Source organism: Pelodiscus sinensis, chromosome 5 (assembly GCF_049634645.1).
Source record: "Pelodiscus sinensis isolate JC-2024 chromosome 5, ASM4963464v1, whole genome shotgun sequence".
Classification (NCBI taxonomy): domain Eukaryota; kingdom Metazoa; phylum Chordata; order Testudines; family Trionychidae; genus Pelodiscus; species Pelodiscus sinensis.
In genome coordinates, this window is record NC_134715.1 from 8138530 (window position 1) to 8161054 (window position 22525).

General features: G+C 45.2%; 1 protein-coding gene across 2 annotated transcripts in view; it reads left to right on the forward strand.

The window, feature by feature from the left end:
- The window catches only part of SHROOM3 (shroom family member 3), a 240827-nt gene that overhangs the window by 19745 nt on the left and 198557 nt on the right, over positions 1–22525 (forward strand). The window lies entirely within an intron of this gene.

Consider the following 22525-nt stretch of genomic DNA (forward strand, 5'->3'; position numbering starts at 1 on the left):
TTGTGTTGATAAATGAAATAGGGGATAAATGTATTTCAAGCACCAGTTTAATAAAAGTGTTGATTAAAAATATAGTAGAAACTTTTGCCAAAAGTGGAAAATGGGACTGTTTTGAATGCTGAATAGTGGAAAGTTTTGAAGTTTCTTGTGAAAGTGCTTTTTTCCTGTTTTTGATCATTTATCTACATTTTTATTTTTAGTGTTGATGTGCTAAGAGACTTCAATAGGAGACCAGAGTACCATTGTGCTAGGCATTGTACATAAACAGAACAAAAACAATCCTGCTTCAAGGAGCTAGCAATCTGTACATGTGATGTAACAGTATGTGGATAAACCAGACAAATGATGTGATGGGTAAATAGTGAAACAAACATAGGTCTTTAACCTGCAAATGCTGCACATGCTTAACTTTATATACAGTGTGTAGACTCATTGACTCTCTGCTTTCCTTTACATAATCTACTGCTTTTAGGAATTCCAAATTATGGAATTTGACGTTTCTGTATGATTTAAAAGATAGAATCAAATGCCTGCAGCTGCACATATTTACTCTTGGAATAATCTTTTCCTTGAAGATTTTTGATAGTACTAAAACCTTTTCTTGAAAAATCTAGGAATGTATCCTTTCACACCGTTTTTTATTAAAAATTATTTTCAAAGTGAGTGGCTATATTAGAAAACCGGATTGGTCCCCAGTGCCAGGCGATTCATTTTTTTGTGTTCATTGCTGAAGAATCTTGCAAATGGACTAAAAGATCCACATTTCTCAAGTGCAGTCTCATAGAAACTGGGAAATGAACTGCTGGAATTCAGACTAAAGATCTGGCAGTTTTCCAAGAGCAAATACATGGTAAGAAGACACATTTCTGCTTTCAAGAGAGTGCAAGCCTTAAAACATAGAAATGTAAAATATTTGGAGAGAAGCAAACTGAGAGATCTTCATAATATCAAAGATCCCCCTCCCTTCAGTTCATGTTTGCTTAAAAGTAGTTGTCCTTAAATAGTGTCATTTCAGAAGGGATGCAGCCGCTGACCTGACTATAAGGCAACAACAAAAGGTTGTTGAATTAGTCGTGTAGTGCAGACTTTTATTAATAGTTGTATTGTAGTCCTCTTGGCACCAATCTGCAATTAAATAAGTTGCTGGCACTTGTCCCTTAGTTAAATGACTACCACTGTTCACCCTGGTTGCAAGTCAATGAATGCAATGCTCTTGCGGAGGCAAGTTCAGACATGTTTGTTCCTGGGTATACAGCACTGCACATTTCTGATTCCAGGCTAAGAGGTTTCCGCAGGCTTTCCACGTAAATGTCTATAAATAGCCCATGCAGCTGGGAAAAAGAGGGGAGGGAAGAGAGCGAGAGAGGAACATGAGGGGAAAAAAGCATCACGAAAGATTGATGTAGCAACAGTGTTCTTTGAAGAGATACTCCCATTCTCTTATACTAGGGGTTTGGGGTGTTTCTTCTGATTGCCGCTTTTGTTGAAGAGGATTACGTTTCCATTACAGCTTCATCAGTGGTGACTTAGCCTTTTCATTAGTCCAGAAAATCAGCTTCTCACACAGGGTGGTTTCTGCCCCCCATCCCGCCCCAAAAGGGAAAACAGCCAATTTTTCCAGACATAGAACCCTATTTCTCTCCCACTTGAATCAATAGTAGGAGGTATGGCCAGCGCTGTTCTGTGAGCCAGCCAGCTGAGGCTGCCTTCAGAACACCATGGCCAACCTCTGCTTGCCAGAAAACATCATGCCTGTGATTTATTAAGGATCTTTAGTTACGCCCTAGGAGAGATTCCCCTTGCTTCTCCCCCATTACCTAAATCTCTAACCTAGTAACACCATCAGGCCAACCAAAGTAGTTAAGGAATCTGAGAGGACAAGGTAAATTCATTAACATTGGACTTCCCAATCCAGTGCTGTTGGTCAATGTAGATGGCATTTTTATGGTGATTCTATTCTGATCTGCATATATTTGTTACACAGCTGTCAGGTCAGGTACACAACAGCTACTGTAGAAAGAAGAGAGGGCTATATTTGAGTTCACATATCTTTTATCTGAGAAACTGAGGATTTTCTCAAAGTGAAAAATAATTGTAGGTGCTTCTAGCTTTGGTGTCCGACCTGAAGCATCTTAGACAGGGTCTGATATTTTTTCCCAGCAGGCTGGTGCTCAGCACTTTCTGAAAATAAGGCCTCTCTAAGGTGTTTCAGTTTGCCTGCATGAAAACTGACGCTTCAGAAAACTTAGATTCTAGGGCCAAAATTTTCAAAAACCGCCCCCGAGCTGTTGCGCTCCTGTCTTTGGGTTAAAAATTGGTTAAGGATCTGTCTCCAGAGTAAGGCATCTCTCCTACAGAGATTAGACAAATTTTGTAACTCTCCAGACTAAAACGAGAGCTTCTTTATTCAGGATGGCTGTAGTTGCATTGTGCAGAATATGGAATTTTTTGGTCTGATCTTCCACCACAGATGAAGTTACCTCTCCTGTTCCATATAGAGAAGTGTCACAAGGTAACTTTGCCTATCAAGGTACAGAGTAGTGTCCCCTTTTAGCGGGTATGAGCTTCTTGGCCTCTTCCAAATAGCCGTGGCATATCTTGGTCAGTAATTGGTTTGTGGTTGCTTTATTTTTGTCGTGCATATTAACCAGTCCTTCATTGCATCATTTAAATTCCCTCTAAACTGAAGATGCTCTGTTAATGTCCTTAAGCCAGCCACACTTTACACTGTTTCCCCCCCCTTTTTTTCTTTTTGCTTCCATTTAAAAGCCGGGATGCCCTGCAGTCACCATGGACTTTCAGGAGCATGTAGAATTGAAACAGTCTCAGCAAAGGTTCACTGGCTGGTTTATTAGACACTTTCTGGTCGCAGATAAGATACACATTATAGCCCCTGGGACGTCCACCTTTTCCTCATGACTTACACCATTAGTGATTATATCTCAGTGTAATTGGACCAATCCGCTACCAAACAGCCATTTACCCCACTCCAGCTCCCTCCAAAGGAACTGTAGCCCCATTGGTTGAAAGGCACATTCCCCTTATCATTAGATCTCTGCTGTCTCTCTGTTTCACTTAGTTCAGGGGTGAAAGCAGGACCGTCCCTTGGCGTACACGAAATATGCAGCTGTGTAGGGCACCCAAAAATTTGGGGCATCAAATTCTCGAGTGCTTTTACACACCCATGGGTGTCTGTATGCCTGAGGATGGCCCTGACCATCTCGTCTAGTTCCTTTCCGGCCCCTCCCTCCGGCTGCGCTCTCCTGTTCTTTGCAGGGCTTCTCCCTGCCCTCTCCTACTTCCTCCAATATACACCCGTTCAAACCTGGTCCTGTCTGTCTCTATGTGTTCACAATCTACTATATATTTGAGAGAGGTCTGCCTGTCTCTGTCTGTGTGTCTGTTCAAGAACTCCTCCTAGAGAGTAAGAGCTAGGACTGCAAACATGTGGTAGGCAGCTTCTTCTTATCATAACTTAAAGCGAGGTCAGGGTTTGGTTGTGCCAAGACAATGGGATGTGCTTAGAATGTGATTGTTTCTCATAAAACCGAGAGGGAGGGATCTGCTAGAAGGGACAATTATACTGTATAATGACCACAGTGGACAGCAAAGGGCCACAGATGAGCCAGGACAACTACAATCCCATTTGCACAGCAGGGGCAGAGAGTTGTGAAAGGCACAGCTATCTACTATATATTTGAGAGAGTTTGTCTGTCTGTCTGTGGGTCTTTCCTCCAGCCAGGGACAGACATGCACCCCTTCCCCACGGTGCCTGCTGCAACTGTAGCAGCTGTGAACAGGCACTTCTTACCTGGCCACAAGCTGCTGTGGTAACAGAGGGCTGGGTTGTCATCTTTCTCCAGCACAGCCTGCCTACTGAACCCCTAATCCCCAGCTTCACCCTAAAGCAATGATTTCAATGAAGAGAAACAAACATTTCAGTTAAGGACCTGAGCAATGCTGGGTAAAACCTCTAGTACAGTGTTTCTTAAACTGTATTCTGTGGCACACCAGTGCACAGCGGCAAACAACAGAATTCAAATGGCCGCCCTGAAAGAAGCAGGCGACTTTTTTTTTTTTTTTTTTTTTTTTTGCTCAATATGTTTTTCCTGCTGACCCTTTTTTTTTCTCAATAACTTTCCCCCAGACCCTTTTTCCTCCCTGACCTTTATTTTTTCTCAACAAAAAATCCTTGGTGTTCCTCATAAAAAAAATTATTGTTTGGTGTTCCTTGGTCTTAAAAAGTTTAAGAAACACAGCTCTAGTACATAATAAAGGTTAAGCATAGGTGACAAAAGATGCCTACACCTGTATCATGCTCAAATGTTGTTATAAATAAGGCAGTTGATTTCTCATTATTGTCCAATAGACCAGTAACATCTCTCAGTAGATGTACAGTTTGGTTCATTACAGAGTGTTTCAGCAGCAAAATTCCTTACTGGGAGCTACGACAATGTAAGCATGCTTGAGTGACTACATCTTTAAGATGTCTCTTGCATCTCATCAGCTCCCCAAAACAAAGGGTTCTTCTGCTAGTCAGGTTTTAAGAGAACCGAGGGTGAGTGGCTGTTTTTCAGTGCAGAAAATGTTTGATTAGTCTCAGGCTGTGATCTTGTCAAATCTCGTTAGGTAAGAAGGTTGGGCTGGGCCAGGACTTGGATGGAGACTTGGAAATGCTACAAGGAGACGTTGGGGATTCAATATGTGCCTTTATTCCCTCTGACCCAGTGCCCTAGGAGGGGACTGGGGAGCAGGGTGGGTGCTGTGCTGCTCAAGGTTCCTGTTTTCTGAAGACAAGCAGTCATTATGGTTCATCCTGTGGGCTATTTTGTTCGACCAGTGGGGAGAAGCCTGGGTCCTGGCCAAATTCCGAGAGTAATTACATTCTGTCAACTTAAATTCCATCTCACGACTTCTCTTCTTGACCTAAAATTGTTACATAGCATGGGTGGTGCTATTATACAAACTGTTGGAGAGATGGGTGCATTTCGGCAATGAAATGTTCCTTCTGTTGACATGGCTTGTAATTCTGTAACGTGTGAAAAGTGCACTATAAATGAATGAGGAATCACAGAGTATCTGACTATATTTTATACTTTGGACAGTAAAAGAGACCTTCATGCACAGCACAGTGAGACAAAATGGTGCACTGATCTGGATGCATTTAGACAACAACCAAGGAAAAGAGCTTTGTGTGCAAATCAATGGCAGAAGCTTTGGCTGATTTCCCACCAGTGTCTCAAGAGTGATAGATAGATATATATTTGGAAACTGTGTAAACAGGAAAAGGAACAGGCAAATAGTCCAGAAGACACAGGTGTGAAAACTTGGTGAATGGAGTGAACAATTACCTAGAAAATCCATGTGCACTTACAGTTTGGTCATAAAGTGTGTGTTGCATTTCCTGCTTGTGGAGAGGGCTGATAAAGAAAAGTTATTTATTAGTTTCCTAAATAGAGCAACTAGAGGACACCAAATGAAATTAATGGGTAGCAGGTTTAAAACTAATAAAAGAAAGTTCTTCTTCACACACGTGTAGTCAACCTGTGGAACTCCTTGCCAGAGGAGGCTGTGAAGGCTAGGACTATAACAGAGTTTAAAGAGAAGCTAGATAATTTCATGGAGGTTAAATCCATAAAAGGCTATTAGCCAGGGGATAAAATGGTGTCCTTGGCCTCTGTTTGTCAGAGGCTGGAGACGGATGGCAGGAGACAAATTGCTTGATCATTGTCTTTGGTCCACCCTCTCTGGGGCACCTGGTGCTGGCCACTGTCGGTAGACAGGATACTGGGCTAGATGGACCTTTGGTCTGACCCAGTACGGCCATTCTTATGTTCTTATGCACCTGGAGGATAACAGCCTACTATTGTTGTCAGCTGGCAACTGCTTCTTTAGCTCAAATGATAGAGGTCTGTGCTATGGCTCCGAAGGACTTAGTTTCCAACCCTGCTGGCAAATCCATGCATAGGATTGTTAGGTGCTCGGACCCTTTTAATTTACCTCCTGTGGTTTGGAGGTGAATGTGCAGACTTATTCTTACTAAGGGGATGTCTACGCTTAAAAAGGAAAGGAAAGGATGTTGAAAAGAAGCTAGATCTAAATATGCAGCACATTTTTGCTGTCTGGAGCTAGAAGGAGTATGTCTTTGATGTATAAGCCAGATTATACATATCTCGCTATTTACTGAGGAGGAGGAGGAGGAGAGAAAGAGGGATCAAGGGCAGCCAGCCCGCTGACAGGGATGTGGGGCCAAAGGGGGGGGCAATTGCCCTTGGGCCTGGTGATTCAAACGGGTCTGGAGTCCAGCTGCTGCCGCCGCTACTAGCAGCCAGATCCATGGATCCTTTAAATTGCCACCAGAGCACCGGGCCATGTGCTCTGGGCAGTGCTAATAGCGGGGGATAGGAGGGAGGTGATGCACGCTGGCCTGAGGGCCTGTTGCCCTCGGCCCTGCTCCTTCCAGGAGTGTGGAGCTAGGCCCCCGCTTGCCCAGGTGCCCGCAGAGGCAGTGGCCTCCGGTGATGGGTGGAAGTTGTTTCACATCCAGTGGATCATAACACCCCACATGGGATAAACACGGATTGGGCCAAGGAAGCTGGTTGGTGGTGGGAGGAACACATGTTGTCTCCAAAAATACGTTAACTGCTATGTGCGCTCTCCTTACCTCATTAGACATGCCACTTGCTTCAGGCGGGATACTTCCAACCTCTTCTCACTGTGGCAGTGACCAGGAAGGGCAGAATGCAGCTGGGAGTCTGAGTGACGGGTTTTGGCAGTTGAAGATCTTGATCGCAGCCGTGATTTTGCTCCATAAGGGTGTGTCTTCACTGCACCCTTAGCTTGAACTAAGCTACACAATTTGCGCTATGCAAATTGCGTAGCTCATTTTGAATGAATTTCAAAATAACTTTTTTTGTAATTTGGTGCTGTCTGCGCAGTGCCAGATTTCAAAATAAACCGCTCTTCTGAAACGTCCCTTAATCCTCGTGGAATGAGGTTTACAGGGACATCAGAATAGAGAGCCTGTTACATTTCGAAATAGCGGGCTTGCTTAAAAGACACGGAATAGCTATTTTGAGATACCAGAAGTATCTCAAAATAGTGCTGCAGTATAGACATACCTTAACAGTTTGCCCACTGTGGCTGGGCATTGAAAGCAGAGCCCACCCAAACCAGCTGATCCTTGACTGCTGAAGCATAACTTCTCAATTTTCATCCAGTGCAGCAGAAACTTAAGGAGGGGTTTGGTGAAATTTATAACTAACCTGAATCCAAACGCCACTGGATTTGCTCATCCCTCTCACAAGCTATCGTCCCTTAAAAAGATATGTGGTAGCATTGGTCTGTAGATCAATGCAGTCTAATTGTGATCTCCTGCTGTTTTGGTTGATTGAACCTGGGACTTGCATAACATGAACTGCTACAGTCTGAGCTATGGGGATAGACTGCTGTAGCTAGCTGCTGTAATAACTCGTATGCTCTGCAGATCAGCATAACGGGGCACCTGTCACATGCACTCACACGTAGGTTACACTGTGATGTAGCCTACACAGAAGTCAGATGCTGAATGATGATTATTCTATGGCTGCTTCATCCGTTCAATCACAGTAATAACTAGATACAGGACTATGTAGCACTTTAAAGACTAACAAGATGGTTTATTAGATGATGAGCTTTCGTGGGCCAGACCCACTTCCTCAGATCAAATAGTGGAAGAAACATAGTCCTCTATTTTGTTTCAGCTGCACCAGACTAACACGGCTACTTTTCTACCAGTAATAACTAGGGCTGTGTAAACTGGAATAGTAAATAATTGAGAGAGGACACAAATCAGAACCCTTGAGGGAAGTTTGGCATCACAGCTTTGTAACTTGGTGCCTTTTCCATTATTTTCTATTCATATAGTTTAATATGGACAACATTCTTTAGTAACAAATTAAGAGAGCAGAGTGGAACAAATTGTTAAATATCAGATCAGCGGAAGAAAGAACTGCAGGAACTGTGCTTGTCCAGTGGTTCTCTTTTGTGCTGGAAAAATGTGCTAGAATACTTCCAAATGTAGTTTGTTAACATTTTATAATAGTCAAAAGACATGACTACAACTGGATAGTTACAGCAGGGGTTGATCTATGTAGTGCTGATCCCCAAAATGTCCAGGTAGTGAAGATTCCCCTCGGAACATGAATGCACTTTTCCAAAATCCTTACATGTGAAAAAGATGAAAAATGGAGTGTTCTTGGAGCTGATCAATGGACCACTCTGATACTTTTCTCGCAAGATCAACTGAATCTGAATTCATCATTGTTTGGCTTGTGTCACCCAGCTGGTCGGGTCAGGGTGTTTCTCTGACCTGAGCTTGCAAGTGATGGACAGCTCAGTAGAAGGCATTATCCCAGTATAATCAAATGGAATGAAAGGGAAACCATGTGCCTTTCTCCCAGGGTAACTATTTCCCCTATTCCTGCTATCTTTGGGATATTACAGCTTTTCTTACTTCTCTTGGAATTCATTAACACTTATATTATATAGCAGGGTTTGCTTGAAGCATTAGTCACCTAAACAGTGGTTTTCAAACTGTGGGTCATGGAGCTCTCCTGAAGAGCCACAGAAATGTTCCTGTCATTCGGGGATGCAAGCATTAATCTTCAGGCAGTAATGTTTCCTGCTTGCTGTAGCCCAGTGTCTGTTCTCCTAAGTCTCCTAGTGGAAATTCCAGTTGAAATGACGAAATTTGTTGCTAGTATCAATTAGCCAGCTAGGTTTTGGAAAGGAACATTGGATGTTTTGGTTTCATGGTTCTTGTCCTCTTACTTAATGAACAGTGGCCAGAAAAAAATGGCAGTAGCAGCTAGAAACCAAGACAGATTAGTAGAAACTTCCAATGCTAGGTAAAGAATTTTAATGGATCTCCTGAAGTTTTCCTTAGCAGTGGGGAGAGGGGAAGGGAAGCAGCTTCCACTGCACTAGAGTTCTGTAACTTAACGCACAGATTTCGTTTAGTTGAAAAATGTGTCTGAAACATAGATATGCAAATACAACTACATTTGAACATGAGTTTGTGACGTGTATGAATAATCTTCCTCACATGTTTTGTGGCTCATGGTCATCTCCAGCCGGTAAATGGAGTGAAGTTGCATGAGCTCTTGCAAGGGAAACAACTTCTTGATGGTGTGGAGGGCTCATGTTAATCATGAGCCTAAATTTCATTGACTTCAATGAGACTCAAGTATGTGCTTAAAGCTGAGCACCTGCTTTCGTGCTGCGCTGAATCAGGGCCATGAAGAACAACGAAAACCTGAATTTGGAGAAAGCACAGGCCCTGTGACCCACGGATTTGAAATTCACGGTAAAACTGGCATTACAAGAAGCAATTCGAGCTGATAAATATTCAGTGACTCTTGCTTCACTGCATTGCCTTTATTATTCCTCTGTTAGAGGTGCACGCAAAGGACTACTGACACAGTCATTCAGAAATATGAAGAGGTCTGCTTCCTAGTTCGAATACAAAGAGCTGTTTCTCCAAGTGCTTCAGAATTTTGCCTTCCAAAAGCACCGAATCATTTAATTCCTCACCACAGACATGGCATTAGAACAGACGACCTATAATGGTGGTTGTTTTGTTTTTTGCCACCTGATCACTGTTGCTTGTGGGGTAGAGTGGGAGGGTCCTTTCATAGCCTCTAGCGAGCTCTGGATTAATATACTGCATTGTATAAACCTTTCTAGCTGATGTGAAGTTCTGCTCTGCATGGTGTCTTGAGAAGGTAGCAGCAGCAGGTGTTTGGAAAGTAAGAACAACAGCTGGGTGCCTATGGGCACCAATAAGCACTAATCCAAAATCGATTGAAGTCAATGGGAGTATTTCCATTGACTTCAGTAGGCCTTTGCTCAAGACCTAAAACTGCTGACCTTTCAGTATGAAGTGAAGATGGTGGGTAGAGTACCAGGGATCAGTTGCATAGTTCTCATATTTCTAAGATTAAGAGTTGGCTGCTTAGCACTGTAGACCTGCTGGGAACTGCGGCTGTCCTGAAGTAACCTGGAACAGTTGGCCTACGGTGGTGACCTTACTCCCTGTTAATCGTGATTGTGTCACCCTTGGCTGGCAATAATCTCCCCCTATCTGATTGGATCAAGTCATGTGTTGGATACTTTGTGAGATTATATCTCAGAGAAATGGGAAGGAACAGAGGACGACGGCGGCCCCTGTGAGCTGTAGCTAGCCGGCATTCCACTCGTGGTACACACAGTACAGCAGGCACAGGCAGCACTGTTAGTACATGAGAAAAATGCAGCTTTGCCTTTGGTTGGTGAAACCTGCACTGCTAAGGTCCATTGAACCCCTTCTCTTTGAGAGCCGGAGAAGTGTTGGCAATGGGATAGTACAGTTTGGGTCAGTGAACAGTAATAATGGAGATGGGTATTAATATGAGTAATATAGACTTGCTTATGGACCACACTTGGATGCTGGAAGCAGCAGCCTCATGCAGAAACGGCCCCAGAAGTGGCAGCAGCTCCTGGAAGTCGCAGTGGTTCTGCTGGCCTCATGCAGGGCTACCATATCTGCCTCCTTCCCCCCCGCCGCCCATGGGCTGGGAGCTGGCAGCCCCACATTGGGCCGGAAGTAGCCAGGCTGGAGCAGGCCCTGCCCACAATGAGGAGGCCACTTCAGCCCAGCCATGATGGGCGGAGGGGCTGCTCCAGCCCTGCTGGGCTAGAGAGACCCCCCTCCCACCCCTGTTTAATCAGTTAACTGGTTAAACTTAACTTTTAACTGGTTAACTAATTAAAGGGGATTTTACATCCCTAGTATGAGATGTGGGCTTTCCCCTTGTAAGTCACACCTGCACAGATCCCCGTACGCATTGGTGCAGTGTCTCCGCATTAGAGATTTGCATCAATAGTAACGAGTGCCAAATTTCCTAGCCTAAACAAGCACGTATTCTTCCGAGTCCAGACACGTGATAGATCAACATGATGGGTTTATCTGTGTGTTGCACAGATATATACAATACCCTGGGGAAAAATCACCGTGGCGTTTGTAAAGGAAATCATGCCTCATCAATCCGTTAGTATGCTTTGAGGGCATCAACATGTATGTGGACAAGGGTGATCCAATCTGCATAGTGCACTTGGACTTTCAGACAGCCTTGGACAAGGTGTCCCATCAAAGGGTGTTAAGCAAAGTAAGCAGTCATGATCCTCTCATGGTTCAATGAAAGAGAGGTAATTAGCAGGTTCCCCCAAATATCTGAAACAGGAGCTGTGTTGTTCAATATATTCATAAAAAAATCTGGAAAAAGGGGTAAAGAGTAAGATGGCAAATTTTGCAGATGATACAAAATGACTTGAGAGAGCTGACTTGAGTTCAAAGCTGACTGCAAAGAGTTACCAAGGATGAATGGATGACAAAATGGCACATAACATTCAGTGTTGATAAATGCAAAGCAATGCAAACTGGAAAAACTAATCCAAATTATACAGACAAAATGATGAACCCTCCACGTGATAAATTAGCTGCTACCACTCAAGAAGGAGCTTTTGAAGGCATCACAAATGGTTTTCTGAAAATCAGCTCAAAGTACAGCGGGGGGGGGTGGGGAGAACTAACAATGTTAGGGTCCATTAGCGAAGGAATAGATAATAAAACAGAAAATATCACAATGCCATTCTATAAATCCATGGTACTCCTACACATTGAACACTGTATGCGGTTCTGGTCACCCCATTTGAAAAAAAGATATAATGGAATTGGAAAAGGTGCAGACAAGGGCAACGAAAGTGATAGGGGGATGGAACAGCTTCCATATGTGGAGAAATTTAAGACACTGGGACTGTTCACTTAGGGTATATCTAGACTACATGCCTCTGGCAACAGAGGCATGTAGATTAGGCTACCCGGCATAGGAAAATGAAGCGGCGATTTAAATAATCGCGCTTCATTTAAATTAAAATGGCTGCCGCGCTGAGCCGATCAGCTGTTTGGCGGCACAGCGCGGTAGTCTGGACGCTTCGTGGTCAACATCAAAGGCACTTGTCGACCTCCCCGGTAAACCTCATCCCATGAAGCCCGTGGCCCGTTTGTTTGCGACCTGTGGTGCGGTTTGAATTTACGCGGGGCTCAACATGTGGCCCACAAGTGGGATCCTTTGAACATGGCCTCCATTGGGAACATACTCCACAATGGAGTGAGCATTAAAAGATGCAAGCGGACGGGCTGGCTGGAACAGATGGGTACAGGGTATTGGCATTTCTAGCCCCCAGGGTGGTTCCAGGAGTGTCAGGGCATTGTGGGAAGTGCTGGCTACTTAGCCTTGAAGTCAGAGTCTGAGAGGTGCTGACTGGCTCAACCGGCCACGTTTGGGTCCGGTGCTGTAGCTTAAGGCTTAATCTTTGTATTCATGCCTGTCAGTGTGAAAGAAGCTATTTGCATATATTTGCATATATATCTGCATGCATATGCAACCACACTTAATATGCGGCCTTCGGCATGTGCTGTGAGTATCATTGTGGCCCCTAGGGCTGTCAAAATTGAGTAGCCCTGATGTAACACAAGAACTGGTGGGAGGGGGGAGGAGGTCACATGATGAAATTAACAGTCAGCAGTTTTAAAACAAACAAAAGAAAGAACTCTGATAGGGTCAGGCCAGAGGCATACAAGAGAGTGATGGAAGGGAGGTATTTTAGACTTAGTTTGAGTAAGTCTCTGTTCCCAGGGTAAACTAACAAGGGATAGTCCAGAACCAGCAGGAACTTGCCAGAATCAATCAAGGCAATTAAACACCTGGACTCAGTTCAGAGGGCTTCCAGAGTCAAGAGAGCCAGGCTAGTTGGAACACCTGGAGCCAATTAAGAACCAGTTGAGACTGGTTAAAAAGAGCTCCTCTGTAGTTAGTTTAGCATGTGAGGAGCTAGGAGGAGCTGGGAGGAGCAAGCGCAAGCAGGTACCAGGAGGAAGAGCCTGTGACAAGGAAGGTGCTGAGGAAGGTGTGTAGAGGTTTTGTAGCTGTCACGCAGCTGATGTTGGAGACATTTACAGACAGCTGTTTTTACAGAGTCCTGGTCTGGAACCTGGAGTAGAGTGGGCATGGGTTCCTCCCAACACTCACTCCCCATTTCCACTCAGAAAAGTCTGGCTGGGGAAAAGAAAGGGGGTTTATCCAGCCCTGTATCATGTGGAGGGTTCTCTGAAACTGTGGAGTTTGGTTTCCCTCTGTTCCTCATGCTGGCCAATGATAAGAGTTGCTCCACAAACAGCAAACTGATGCCCTCGGAGTGGTGCCTAAACTGAGGGCTGCTGTGAGCCTCTGAGGCAAGCAATCCGCCACAAAGCGCAGGGCCCACTGAGGTTGAGTTGGAGCTTTGTCACACAACACACATTCATCCTGTGGAACTCCTCGCCATGGGATGCAGGAAAGGCCAAAAGTATAACTGTGTTCAAAAAAGAATTGGACCTGACCTCCAGGAATTTATCTGCCAATTTTACTAACCCAGATTGTCAGAGAGGCAACCCGGTATCACTAAACCTCCAAATGCCACAAGCTGGGACTAGACAACAAGGGGGTGGATTACTTAATATTATCCGCTTTCTGTTCATTCCCTTTGAATCACCTGGCATTGGCCACTGTCCAGTCCAGTGCTCAACTTTAGCATCTCCTCATCACAGCCCATTTTGCCCCAACTCTGGCTGCCTCTGCAGCTAATTGAGCATAATGGCTTTTAATCGCCATCAGCGAGCATGCTGTGGAAACAGAAGCTTGCTGGGTAGCCACCTCCACTTTTGGACAGCCAAATGGTAAGTATCCGTGTTGTCACACTGACATGGAAACGCCACACTTGGTCTCAAATGCAGTGACGGCAGCAATTCCTAACACTTGCGTAACATCTAGAATGATTCTGACATCCCACGAGTGGCGCCTACTTCATCAGCCCAGGCCAATCTTGGTGAGATGCCACATTTAACCGACTTGGACAGCGCTGAGGTTAGCTCAGGGCAGCTGACTCCTGTCAGTAACACTGCCTTGCTTCATTGTGGCTCCATGCTTTCACTCCCATGTAGGAAACACAGGAGCAGTCAGAGTGGCGTTGGAAAGGGGAAGGGGAGGACTGTGCAGCTCTGGTTGGGATCTTTGCGTAAGCATGCTAATGAAGTTCAGATGTGATGCCAGCCAGTGCTCTTAAGCTGTAATGTGCGCATGAACGCACCAAGAATGCACCAGCTATTCAACGAGTAATAAGTTTTTATAGCCACACATTTCCAGCCATGTCACGTTTTGTAACCATGCAGCTGCTAAACTTCATGGAATTTGACAGTGGGAAACAGTCATAGCTGAGAGAAACCCATGCTATGGGGAACTTTCACTGCTTACTGCTGGGAGTTTGATCAGATTATTGGGCTTTCTAGCATAATGGCCTCTAAAATAGAACAGAATTTTTTACGAGGAATTAGCAAGCAAGCAAGGTTGAAATAGAAAATATTCCTGTATTAGAACCTCGGAGTTCCAAACACCAGAATTATGAACTAACCAGTTAATCACACACTTCATCTGGAACTGTAAATATGCAGTCAGGCAGCAGAAACAAATAAAAAAAGACAAAAGCACAATATAGTACTGTGTTTAAATGTAAATGACTAAGAAAGGAGAGCAGCATTTTTCTTCTGTGTAGTAAAATTTCAAAGCCGCATTAAATCAATGTTCAGTTCTAAATTTTTCGAAGAACCATCATGTTTTGTTTTGTTACAAACATTTCAGAGTGACAAACAACCTCCATTCCTGACGTGTCCATAACTCTGATGTTCTACTCTAAACCAAACTTACTCCATACAAGTGAGAAGGAGAGACAGACCTTCCACAACTTTGGGCCAGGTCCTGCACATACTTAACTGCGTGCCTAGCTTGTCCTCACCTCAGCTGTTCCCTGGGCCTGCTCATGTGAGCAAAGTTAAACACTCACGTAAGTGTCTCTATGGGATCAGGCCTTTTGGTTTGCAAACTGAACACTAAGGAGCCAATTCATGCAGGCCCAGAAAGAGTTCACATGCCAGGAGTTGCTCTTGCTGACTATCTTCTGCTCTACTCTGTGCTGATTAGGCCTCAGTTGAGTATTGTGTCCAGTGCTGGGTACCACATTTCAAGAAAGATGTGGAGAAATTGAAGAGGGCTCAGAGAAGAGCAGCAAGAATGATTAAAGGTTTAGACCTTTTTTCATTCGTGACCCCTGGAATCAGGAAAATTTTTGTTGCGGAAAAAAAAACCCCACCACGCCAGGAACATTTTGATGCGGCTCCTTTAATTTAAAGCTCCAATCCGCTCGGCTGCCGCTCTCCACCACCCCCGCCATGTGTGCGTAGGGTGCCGAGCCTTATTCAAAGTAGGAATAAGAGATCCTCCGGAAAAGGGCTTTATTCCGGAGGATCGGGCCAGTCTAGACGCTTTTTTCCGGCTTTTCCCCAAGCCGGAAAAAAGCGGCGGACATGTTTATTTAAATCCCGCGGGGGATATTTAAATCCCCTGCGGATTTCCCTATTACGAAGTTTAAAATTAGCATGCCCCTTTCGTAAAAGGGGCCAGTGTAGACGTAGCCTGTGAGTTAAATGATTCCATAACACAGCGATGTGGTTGGTGAGAGACACTCTTCACTGGCAAGTAAGGACAATGGCAATGAACTGAAGGCTTGGGGAGTGTCGAGAAAATGAGGGCCAGGTGTGGAAGGAGATATTTAACTAGGCTTCCAAACCCCATGCTTCCTGCTCATTGTGTAACTCTGAGTCTGAAGTCAGTGTGATTAGAAACCAAACACACCAGCCGGGGTGGTGAGGTGAACGCCTTGGACAGATCCTGGTGTAAATAAGCATCAGTCCATTGACTACATTAGGGCTATGCTAATTGCCACCAGCAAAGGATCTGGTGCTGTCTGTTTGATTGCTCTGTAACTCTCGTCGTTTACCACCAAGCTAGAAGTTGTCCGTTTAAATGAAATACTCCTGGAAATTCAGCAGCCCCCACGTTAGTGGATGGCACCGTGTGCTAGCAGCAGCATGTTAGTCTTACTTTGGAAGAATGCTCTTGGATTAACTCTCTCCTGTGCAGTCTGCCTGAGTATTAAATACAACAGGTGAATGCACTGACATCTAGTTCCCACGCTGCTATTCTGATATCAGTTTACCACAGTAACCTGTGACTGATAGAACAAACATTAGCTAGTTAGGAAGCAAATTGCTAAACACCAAGAAAAATATTAAGGAAATGATGAGACGTCATTTGAGCTCCCACAGTAGCACTTGACTTTCTCACCTCAAAGGCTTATGGCCAGAGTTACTGAAACTCCTTATTCATGGGAAGTTTTTTCACGCCGTGGTCAATATCGAACAACAAAACCAGTGTGAGAGCTGAAGGGAAATTAGGGACAAGCAGTAAAACTAGAATCAGATTATAGGCCTGATTCTTCTCTCACACTGGTTTTATATGGTATAGCTCCTTGCCAGTTCCTTATCCACTTTACAATGTTTGTTCTGATCCCAGTCTTTGCTTAATGAACCAGTAATTTCCCACATGGTACCATGTCAAATGCTTTACTGAAGTCCAAGTATATTAGGGTATGTCTACACAGCAAAGTTATTTCGAAATAACTTTCCTAGCGTCTACACAAGCCAACTGCTATTTCGAAATTAATTCGAAATAGCGGAGGGCTTATTTAGAAACTGGTAAACCTCATTCCATGAGGAATAGCGCCAATTTCAAAATTGCTATTTCGAAATAAGCGCTGTGTAGATGCTTATTTCGAAATAGCGGACCTCCAGCCCTTCCCAGGGTGCCCTGCTGGCTGCCCTGGCCACAAGATAACTTCTGACCTGATGCCCTGCCAGAACCAGTTCCGGTTGGCCTTAAATGCGATTCAGCATCCAATCTGTGTGGATGCGCTATTTCGAAATAGCAAAAAGGTATTTCAAAATGCATTTTGTGTGTAGACGAGTTATTTCGAAATAAGATATTTTGAAATAACTATTTTGAAATTAGATATTTCGAAATAATGCTGCAGTGTATCATAGAATCATAGAATAATAGGACTGGAAGGGACCTCAAGAGGTCATTGAGTCCAGCCCCCCGCCCTCAAGGCAGGACCAAGCTCCGTCTACACCATCCCTGACAGATGTCTATCTAACCTGTTCTTAAATATCTCCAGAGAGGGAGATTCCACCACCTCCCTTGGCAATTTATTCCAATATTTGACCACCCTGACAGTTAGGAATTTTTTCCTAATGTCCAATCTAATCCTCCCCTGCTGCACTTTAAGCCCATTACTCCTTGTCCTGTCCTCAGAAACCAAGAGGAACAAATTTTCTCCTTCCTCCTTGTGACACCCTTTTAGATATTTGAAAACCGCTATCATGTCCCCCCTTAATCTTCTTTTTTCCAAACTAAACAGGCCCAGTTCATGAAGCCTGGCTTCATAGGTCATGTTCTCTAAACCTTTAATCATTCTTGTCGCTCTTCTCTGTACCCTTTCCAATTTCTCCACATCTTTCTTGAAATGTGGCACCCAGAACTGGACACAGTACTCCAGCTGAGGCCTAACTAGTGCAGAGTAGAGTGGCAGAATGACTTCACGAGTTTTGCTTACAACACACCTGTTGATACAACCTAGAATCATATTTGCTTTTTTTGCAACAGCATCACACTGTTGACTCATATTCAACTTGTGGTCCACTATGACCCCTAGATCCCTTTCCGCCATGCTCCTTCCTAGACAGTCGCTTCCCATCTTGTATGTATGGAACTGATTGTTCCTTCCTAAGTGGAGCACTTTGCATTTCTCTTTATTAAACCTCATCCTGTTTACCTCTGACCATTTCTCTAACTTGCTAAGGTCATTTTGAATTATGGCCCTATCCTCCAAAGAAGTTGCAACCCCACCCAGTTTGGTATCATCTGCAAACTTAATAAGCGTACTCTCTATCCCAATATCTACATCATTGATGAAGATATTGAACAGTACGGGTCCCAAAACAGACCCTTGAGGAACTCCACTTGTTATCCCTTTCCAGCAGGATTTAGAACCGTTAACAACAACTCTCTGACTACGGTTATCCAGCCAATTATGCACCCACCTTATCGCGGCCCTATCTAAGTTATATTTGCCAAGTTTATCAATAAGAATATCATGCGAGACCGTATCAAATGCCTTACTAAAGTCTAGGTATATGACCGCTTCTCCCTTATCCACAAAAGGCTCGTTATCCTATCAAAGAAAGCTATCAGATTAGTTTGGCATGACTTGTTCTTCACAAACCCATGCTGGCTATTCCCTATCACTTTATTACCTTCCAAGTGTTTGCATATGATTTCCTTAATTACCTGCTCCATTATCTTCCCTGGGACAGATGTTAAACTGACCGGTCTGTAGTTTCCTGGGTTGTTCTTATTCCCCTTTTTATAGATGGGCACAATATTTGCCCTTTTCCAGTTTTCTGGAATCTCCCCTGTCTTCCATGATTTTTCAAAGATCATAGCTAAAGGCTCAGATACCTCCTCTATCAGCTCCTTGAGTATCCTGGGATGCATTTCATCAGGACCTGGTGACTTGCTGACATCTAACTTTCCTAAGTGATTTTTAACTTGTTCTTTGTGTATCCTATCTTCTAAACTTACCCTCTCTCTGCTTGTATTCACTACGTTAGGCACACCTCCAGACTTCTCGGTGAAGACCGAAACAAAGAAGTCATTGAGCGTCTCCGCCATTTCCAAGTTTCCTGTTACTGCTTCTCCCTCCTCACTAAGCAGTGGGCCTACCCTGTCCTTGGTCTTCCTCTTGCTTTTAATGTATTTATAAAAGGTCTTCTTGTTTCCCTTTATGCCTGTAGCTAGTTTGATCTCATTTTGTGCCTTTGCCTTTCTAATCTTGCCCCTGCATTCCCGTGTTGCTTGCCTATATTCATCCTTGGGTGTAGACATACCCTTAGATATAATGCACTTTTCTTGGGTTAAAAATCAGAGTGACCTTCCCAAAATCAAAGAGGTGAATGGCAGGATTCTCAGGCAAGTGCTCTATCCACTAGACCACACTTCCTCTTATACAGGAGCTATACCATATAAAACCAGTGTGAGAGAAGAATCAGGCCTATAATCTGATTCTAGTTTTACTGCTTGTCCCTAATTTCCCTTCAGCTCTCACATTGGTTTTGTTGTTCAAACTGTTGTTAGCTCACTTCTGGTTTGTCTTAGGTTCCGAAAAGTTCGGGCTTCATGGTTTCAGCTGGCCCCCTGCTGGAGTCAGGAGGGGAATCCCTCCCTTCCCCACCCAATGAATTCTGGTAGCTGTTTTTCAGTCTCCTTCCTCTATCACATTAGGGATGTCCACAGCTGAAGATGGGACACAAGTGCTCTGTGTTGGCACTGAGTATTCTCTCTCTCAGTGCTTGGCTGGCTGGTGCTTGCTCATATGTTCAGGGGCTATACGTGGGCTTGGGATGGAGTTTTCCCCTGTGTCAGATTGGCTGTGACCTTGGTTTGTTTTTTGGCCTTTCTCTTCAGCGTGTGGATGTGGGTGACTTGCCAGGATTATCTGGGTATGTCTCATTAATCATTTCCCTGCCATTGTAGGAACCTTCAGCAGTGCTGCTCCTCAGTCCCTCCTGTTCTCTGCTCAGTCCCATAAACTTTGGTCGTCTTTTGCGTTAGCATGCGGGTGCTGGGTGGAGCTGGTGGCCTGGGACAGACAGAAGGTCAGACTGGATGGTCTGCTGTTCCTCTCTGGTCCATTCTCTGACTCTATTCCTCTTGTGTCAATCTTGTGTATTTTGATAGTAACCTCTTTCACGATGGGTGTGTACAGTGCCTAGCACAATGTGGCCTCTGATCTTGATTCGGGCTTCTAGGTTCTACAGTAGGGGTGGGCAATAAAACAGAGCTGGTCACCTGCATTAGCCCCTGGTAGGCCTCTGCTACTATATTTATCGGGATCTCTGCAGGTATGAGCAATCGCAGCTCCCATTGACCAGGAACAGCAATCTACGGCCAACAGGAGCTGCGATTCCCCCGTACCTGCCAGTATTTGCCTACCCTTGTTCTATGGAAACACAAAATAGGGGACCAGATTTCCTGTATGCTCTGCCTGCGTCATCCCTGTAACACAAAGCCACATCCACAAATCCATCATTGGAGCAGCCTCCTGCTTGGCAGCCCATAATCACCAGTTTGAGGACTCGGATGAGCAGAATTTAAATAAGCAGTTTGTAAAGGAACCCACCCAGGGAAAGAAACTTTTACCTTTACTGCTAAGGACTCTAACTGATGCACTTTCCAGAGAAGACATGTGTGAAGGGCTGTAGGTGTCTTTTTTGAGAACACTTCCCAGTGGTGCAAGTGCTTGTTTTGATTACTTATTATTATTTGTATTACCGTAGTGCAGAGAGGCTCCGTCGGGGTCATGTGAACAGCCATGAACAGGGTAGAATAGCTTATTACGTTCCAGTGCACTGGGACTTCCGAGCCCTGGAATGAGAGGATTTGGGTTCCGTGGGGAGGTGAAATAGTTACAGCACAACCCTGTGTTAACTCTCCCAGCCACCGCATCACCTTCACTGCACACGAGACGCGTGGGCTCACTGAACGGGAGTCGTATGCACCGTGTCACCGACCATTCTCTGCCCTTCAGCCTTTCAAGCATTTCTTGCTAATGGTCCCTGTTGCGCAAGTAGCTCTGTAAAAAATGATGAGCGCACAGTATAACGCCACAGCACTGCAAGGTTGTCGAGGACCAACTTCTACTTTTCGTTGAACCCTGAGGGACTCCCTGGGGTCTCCCCCTCATTGACACCGGTGTGACTGCAGCAGAGCTCGGCACTCGTTTTCCCAGCATCTCTTTGACGTGGGTAATTGTCTGCGTGAAGAAACTGAGACGAAGAGGTCGTATGAGGACAGTGTTGGGGAGCTGGCCAGGGTCCGAGTTGTGCTGTGGTAGCAGAAGGCAGCTTCCTTCTTCTGAAGTGCTCCTCTTCCTGTGTGCGTTTTGGAGTCCCCTTTGCTGTCCTTTGGCTGTTCTTCCTCTCTCAGCAGCCTGCTCCCCCTCGCTGCCTTTCAGCTGGTCACAGCAGGTATGTGGTGCTACTGCAGGGTGTGCATGCAACAGGGTGGGGGAGGGCAAAGGGAACAGTTGCCCCAGGCCCCGGCAATTCAAAGGGGCCGAGGGCTCCCGACCGCCGCTGCCACTCATGCAGCAGTAGCGGTGGCCAGAGAGCTGACTGCCACGTCTCCGTCCCTTCCATCTGAGGCCCCGCCCCTTCTGGGAGCTCACAGTCCCTCCCCCCACTTTGCCCAGGGGCATGCAGAAGCTGTTGGCTCCCTGCTCTCTCTGTGTGTGTTTGGGGGGGGGGGGGGGCAGAGGCTGTTGGCTCCCTGCTCTGTGTGTGTGTGGTGGGGAGGAGGAGTAGAAGAAGGAAGGAGCCATGGGGGAGGAAGTGGGCAAATGGCCATTTGGGGAGGAAGTGGAAGTGGGGAGGGGGCAGAACCAAAGGGAGGAAGGAGCTATGGCTTGGCAGGAAAGGAGGTTGGGGAATCCAGCATGGCAGAAGGAGAACAGGGAGGAGCTAGCAGCCCCTGGGCCCTTGCCTGCTTTGCCAAATCGTCCCTGCAAATATGATCAAATATTAACCTCTGTTGTGACACTTAGGGTATGTCTAGACTGCATCCCTCTGTCGGCAGAGGGATGCAGATGAGGCAGGTCAACATTGCGAATGAAGCGGGGATTTAAATATCCGGTGCATAATTTGCATAAAAATGGCCACCATTTTTGCTGACTTTATCGGCAAAAAGCGGCAGTCTAGAGGGGATCTGTCGAGAAAGAAAGCCTTTTTCAACAGATCTCTTATGCCTCCTGCAAGGATATTTAAATCCCCGCTTCATTTACTGTGTTGACCTGCCTCATCTGCATCCCTCTGCTGACAGAGGGATGCAGTCTAGACATACCCTTATTCACACAAGCCACTCGGTGGCCTGGGAGGGATCTTTGTGTGCGTAAGGTGAACTGGATTTGGCCCGGCAGCTTGCTCCTGCTTTCCTGTTTTGCACTGCTATAGCTTGCAGCGCTTGCTCTCGGAAACACCACAATGCTAAGGAAAAGCAAATTACTCCATGTGTCACTTCATCCCCATGCACGGCCTGCTGCTGTGTGCAGTGGGGTCATTACAACGTATCACTTGGTTTAGGGTGGCCATTTTTAGAAGGGATTTGGGTACCCACTTAGAAGGGGCTTCATTTTCAGAGGGCAGATGCTCCTCAGCACTTTCTGAGATGCAGACCCTTACAAAGTGTCTCCGGTTGGGCATCCAAAAACTGAGCCAGCCAATAGTGGTAGTCACCAGTCTTCGCTGTAAGCTGTGTGCTTGTGCAGCGGCTATGGGGAGATTCAGATGTCACCCCGATGATTAGCACAGTGCCCAGAGCTAGGTTTTTGTGTCTTCTGGTGATGTCCATTCACACATACCCCGGGGCACATAAAATTTATTCTGCACTTGGATGGGAAAGAT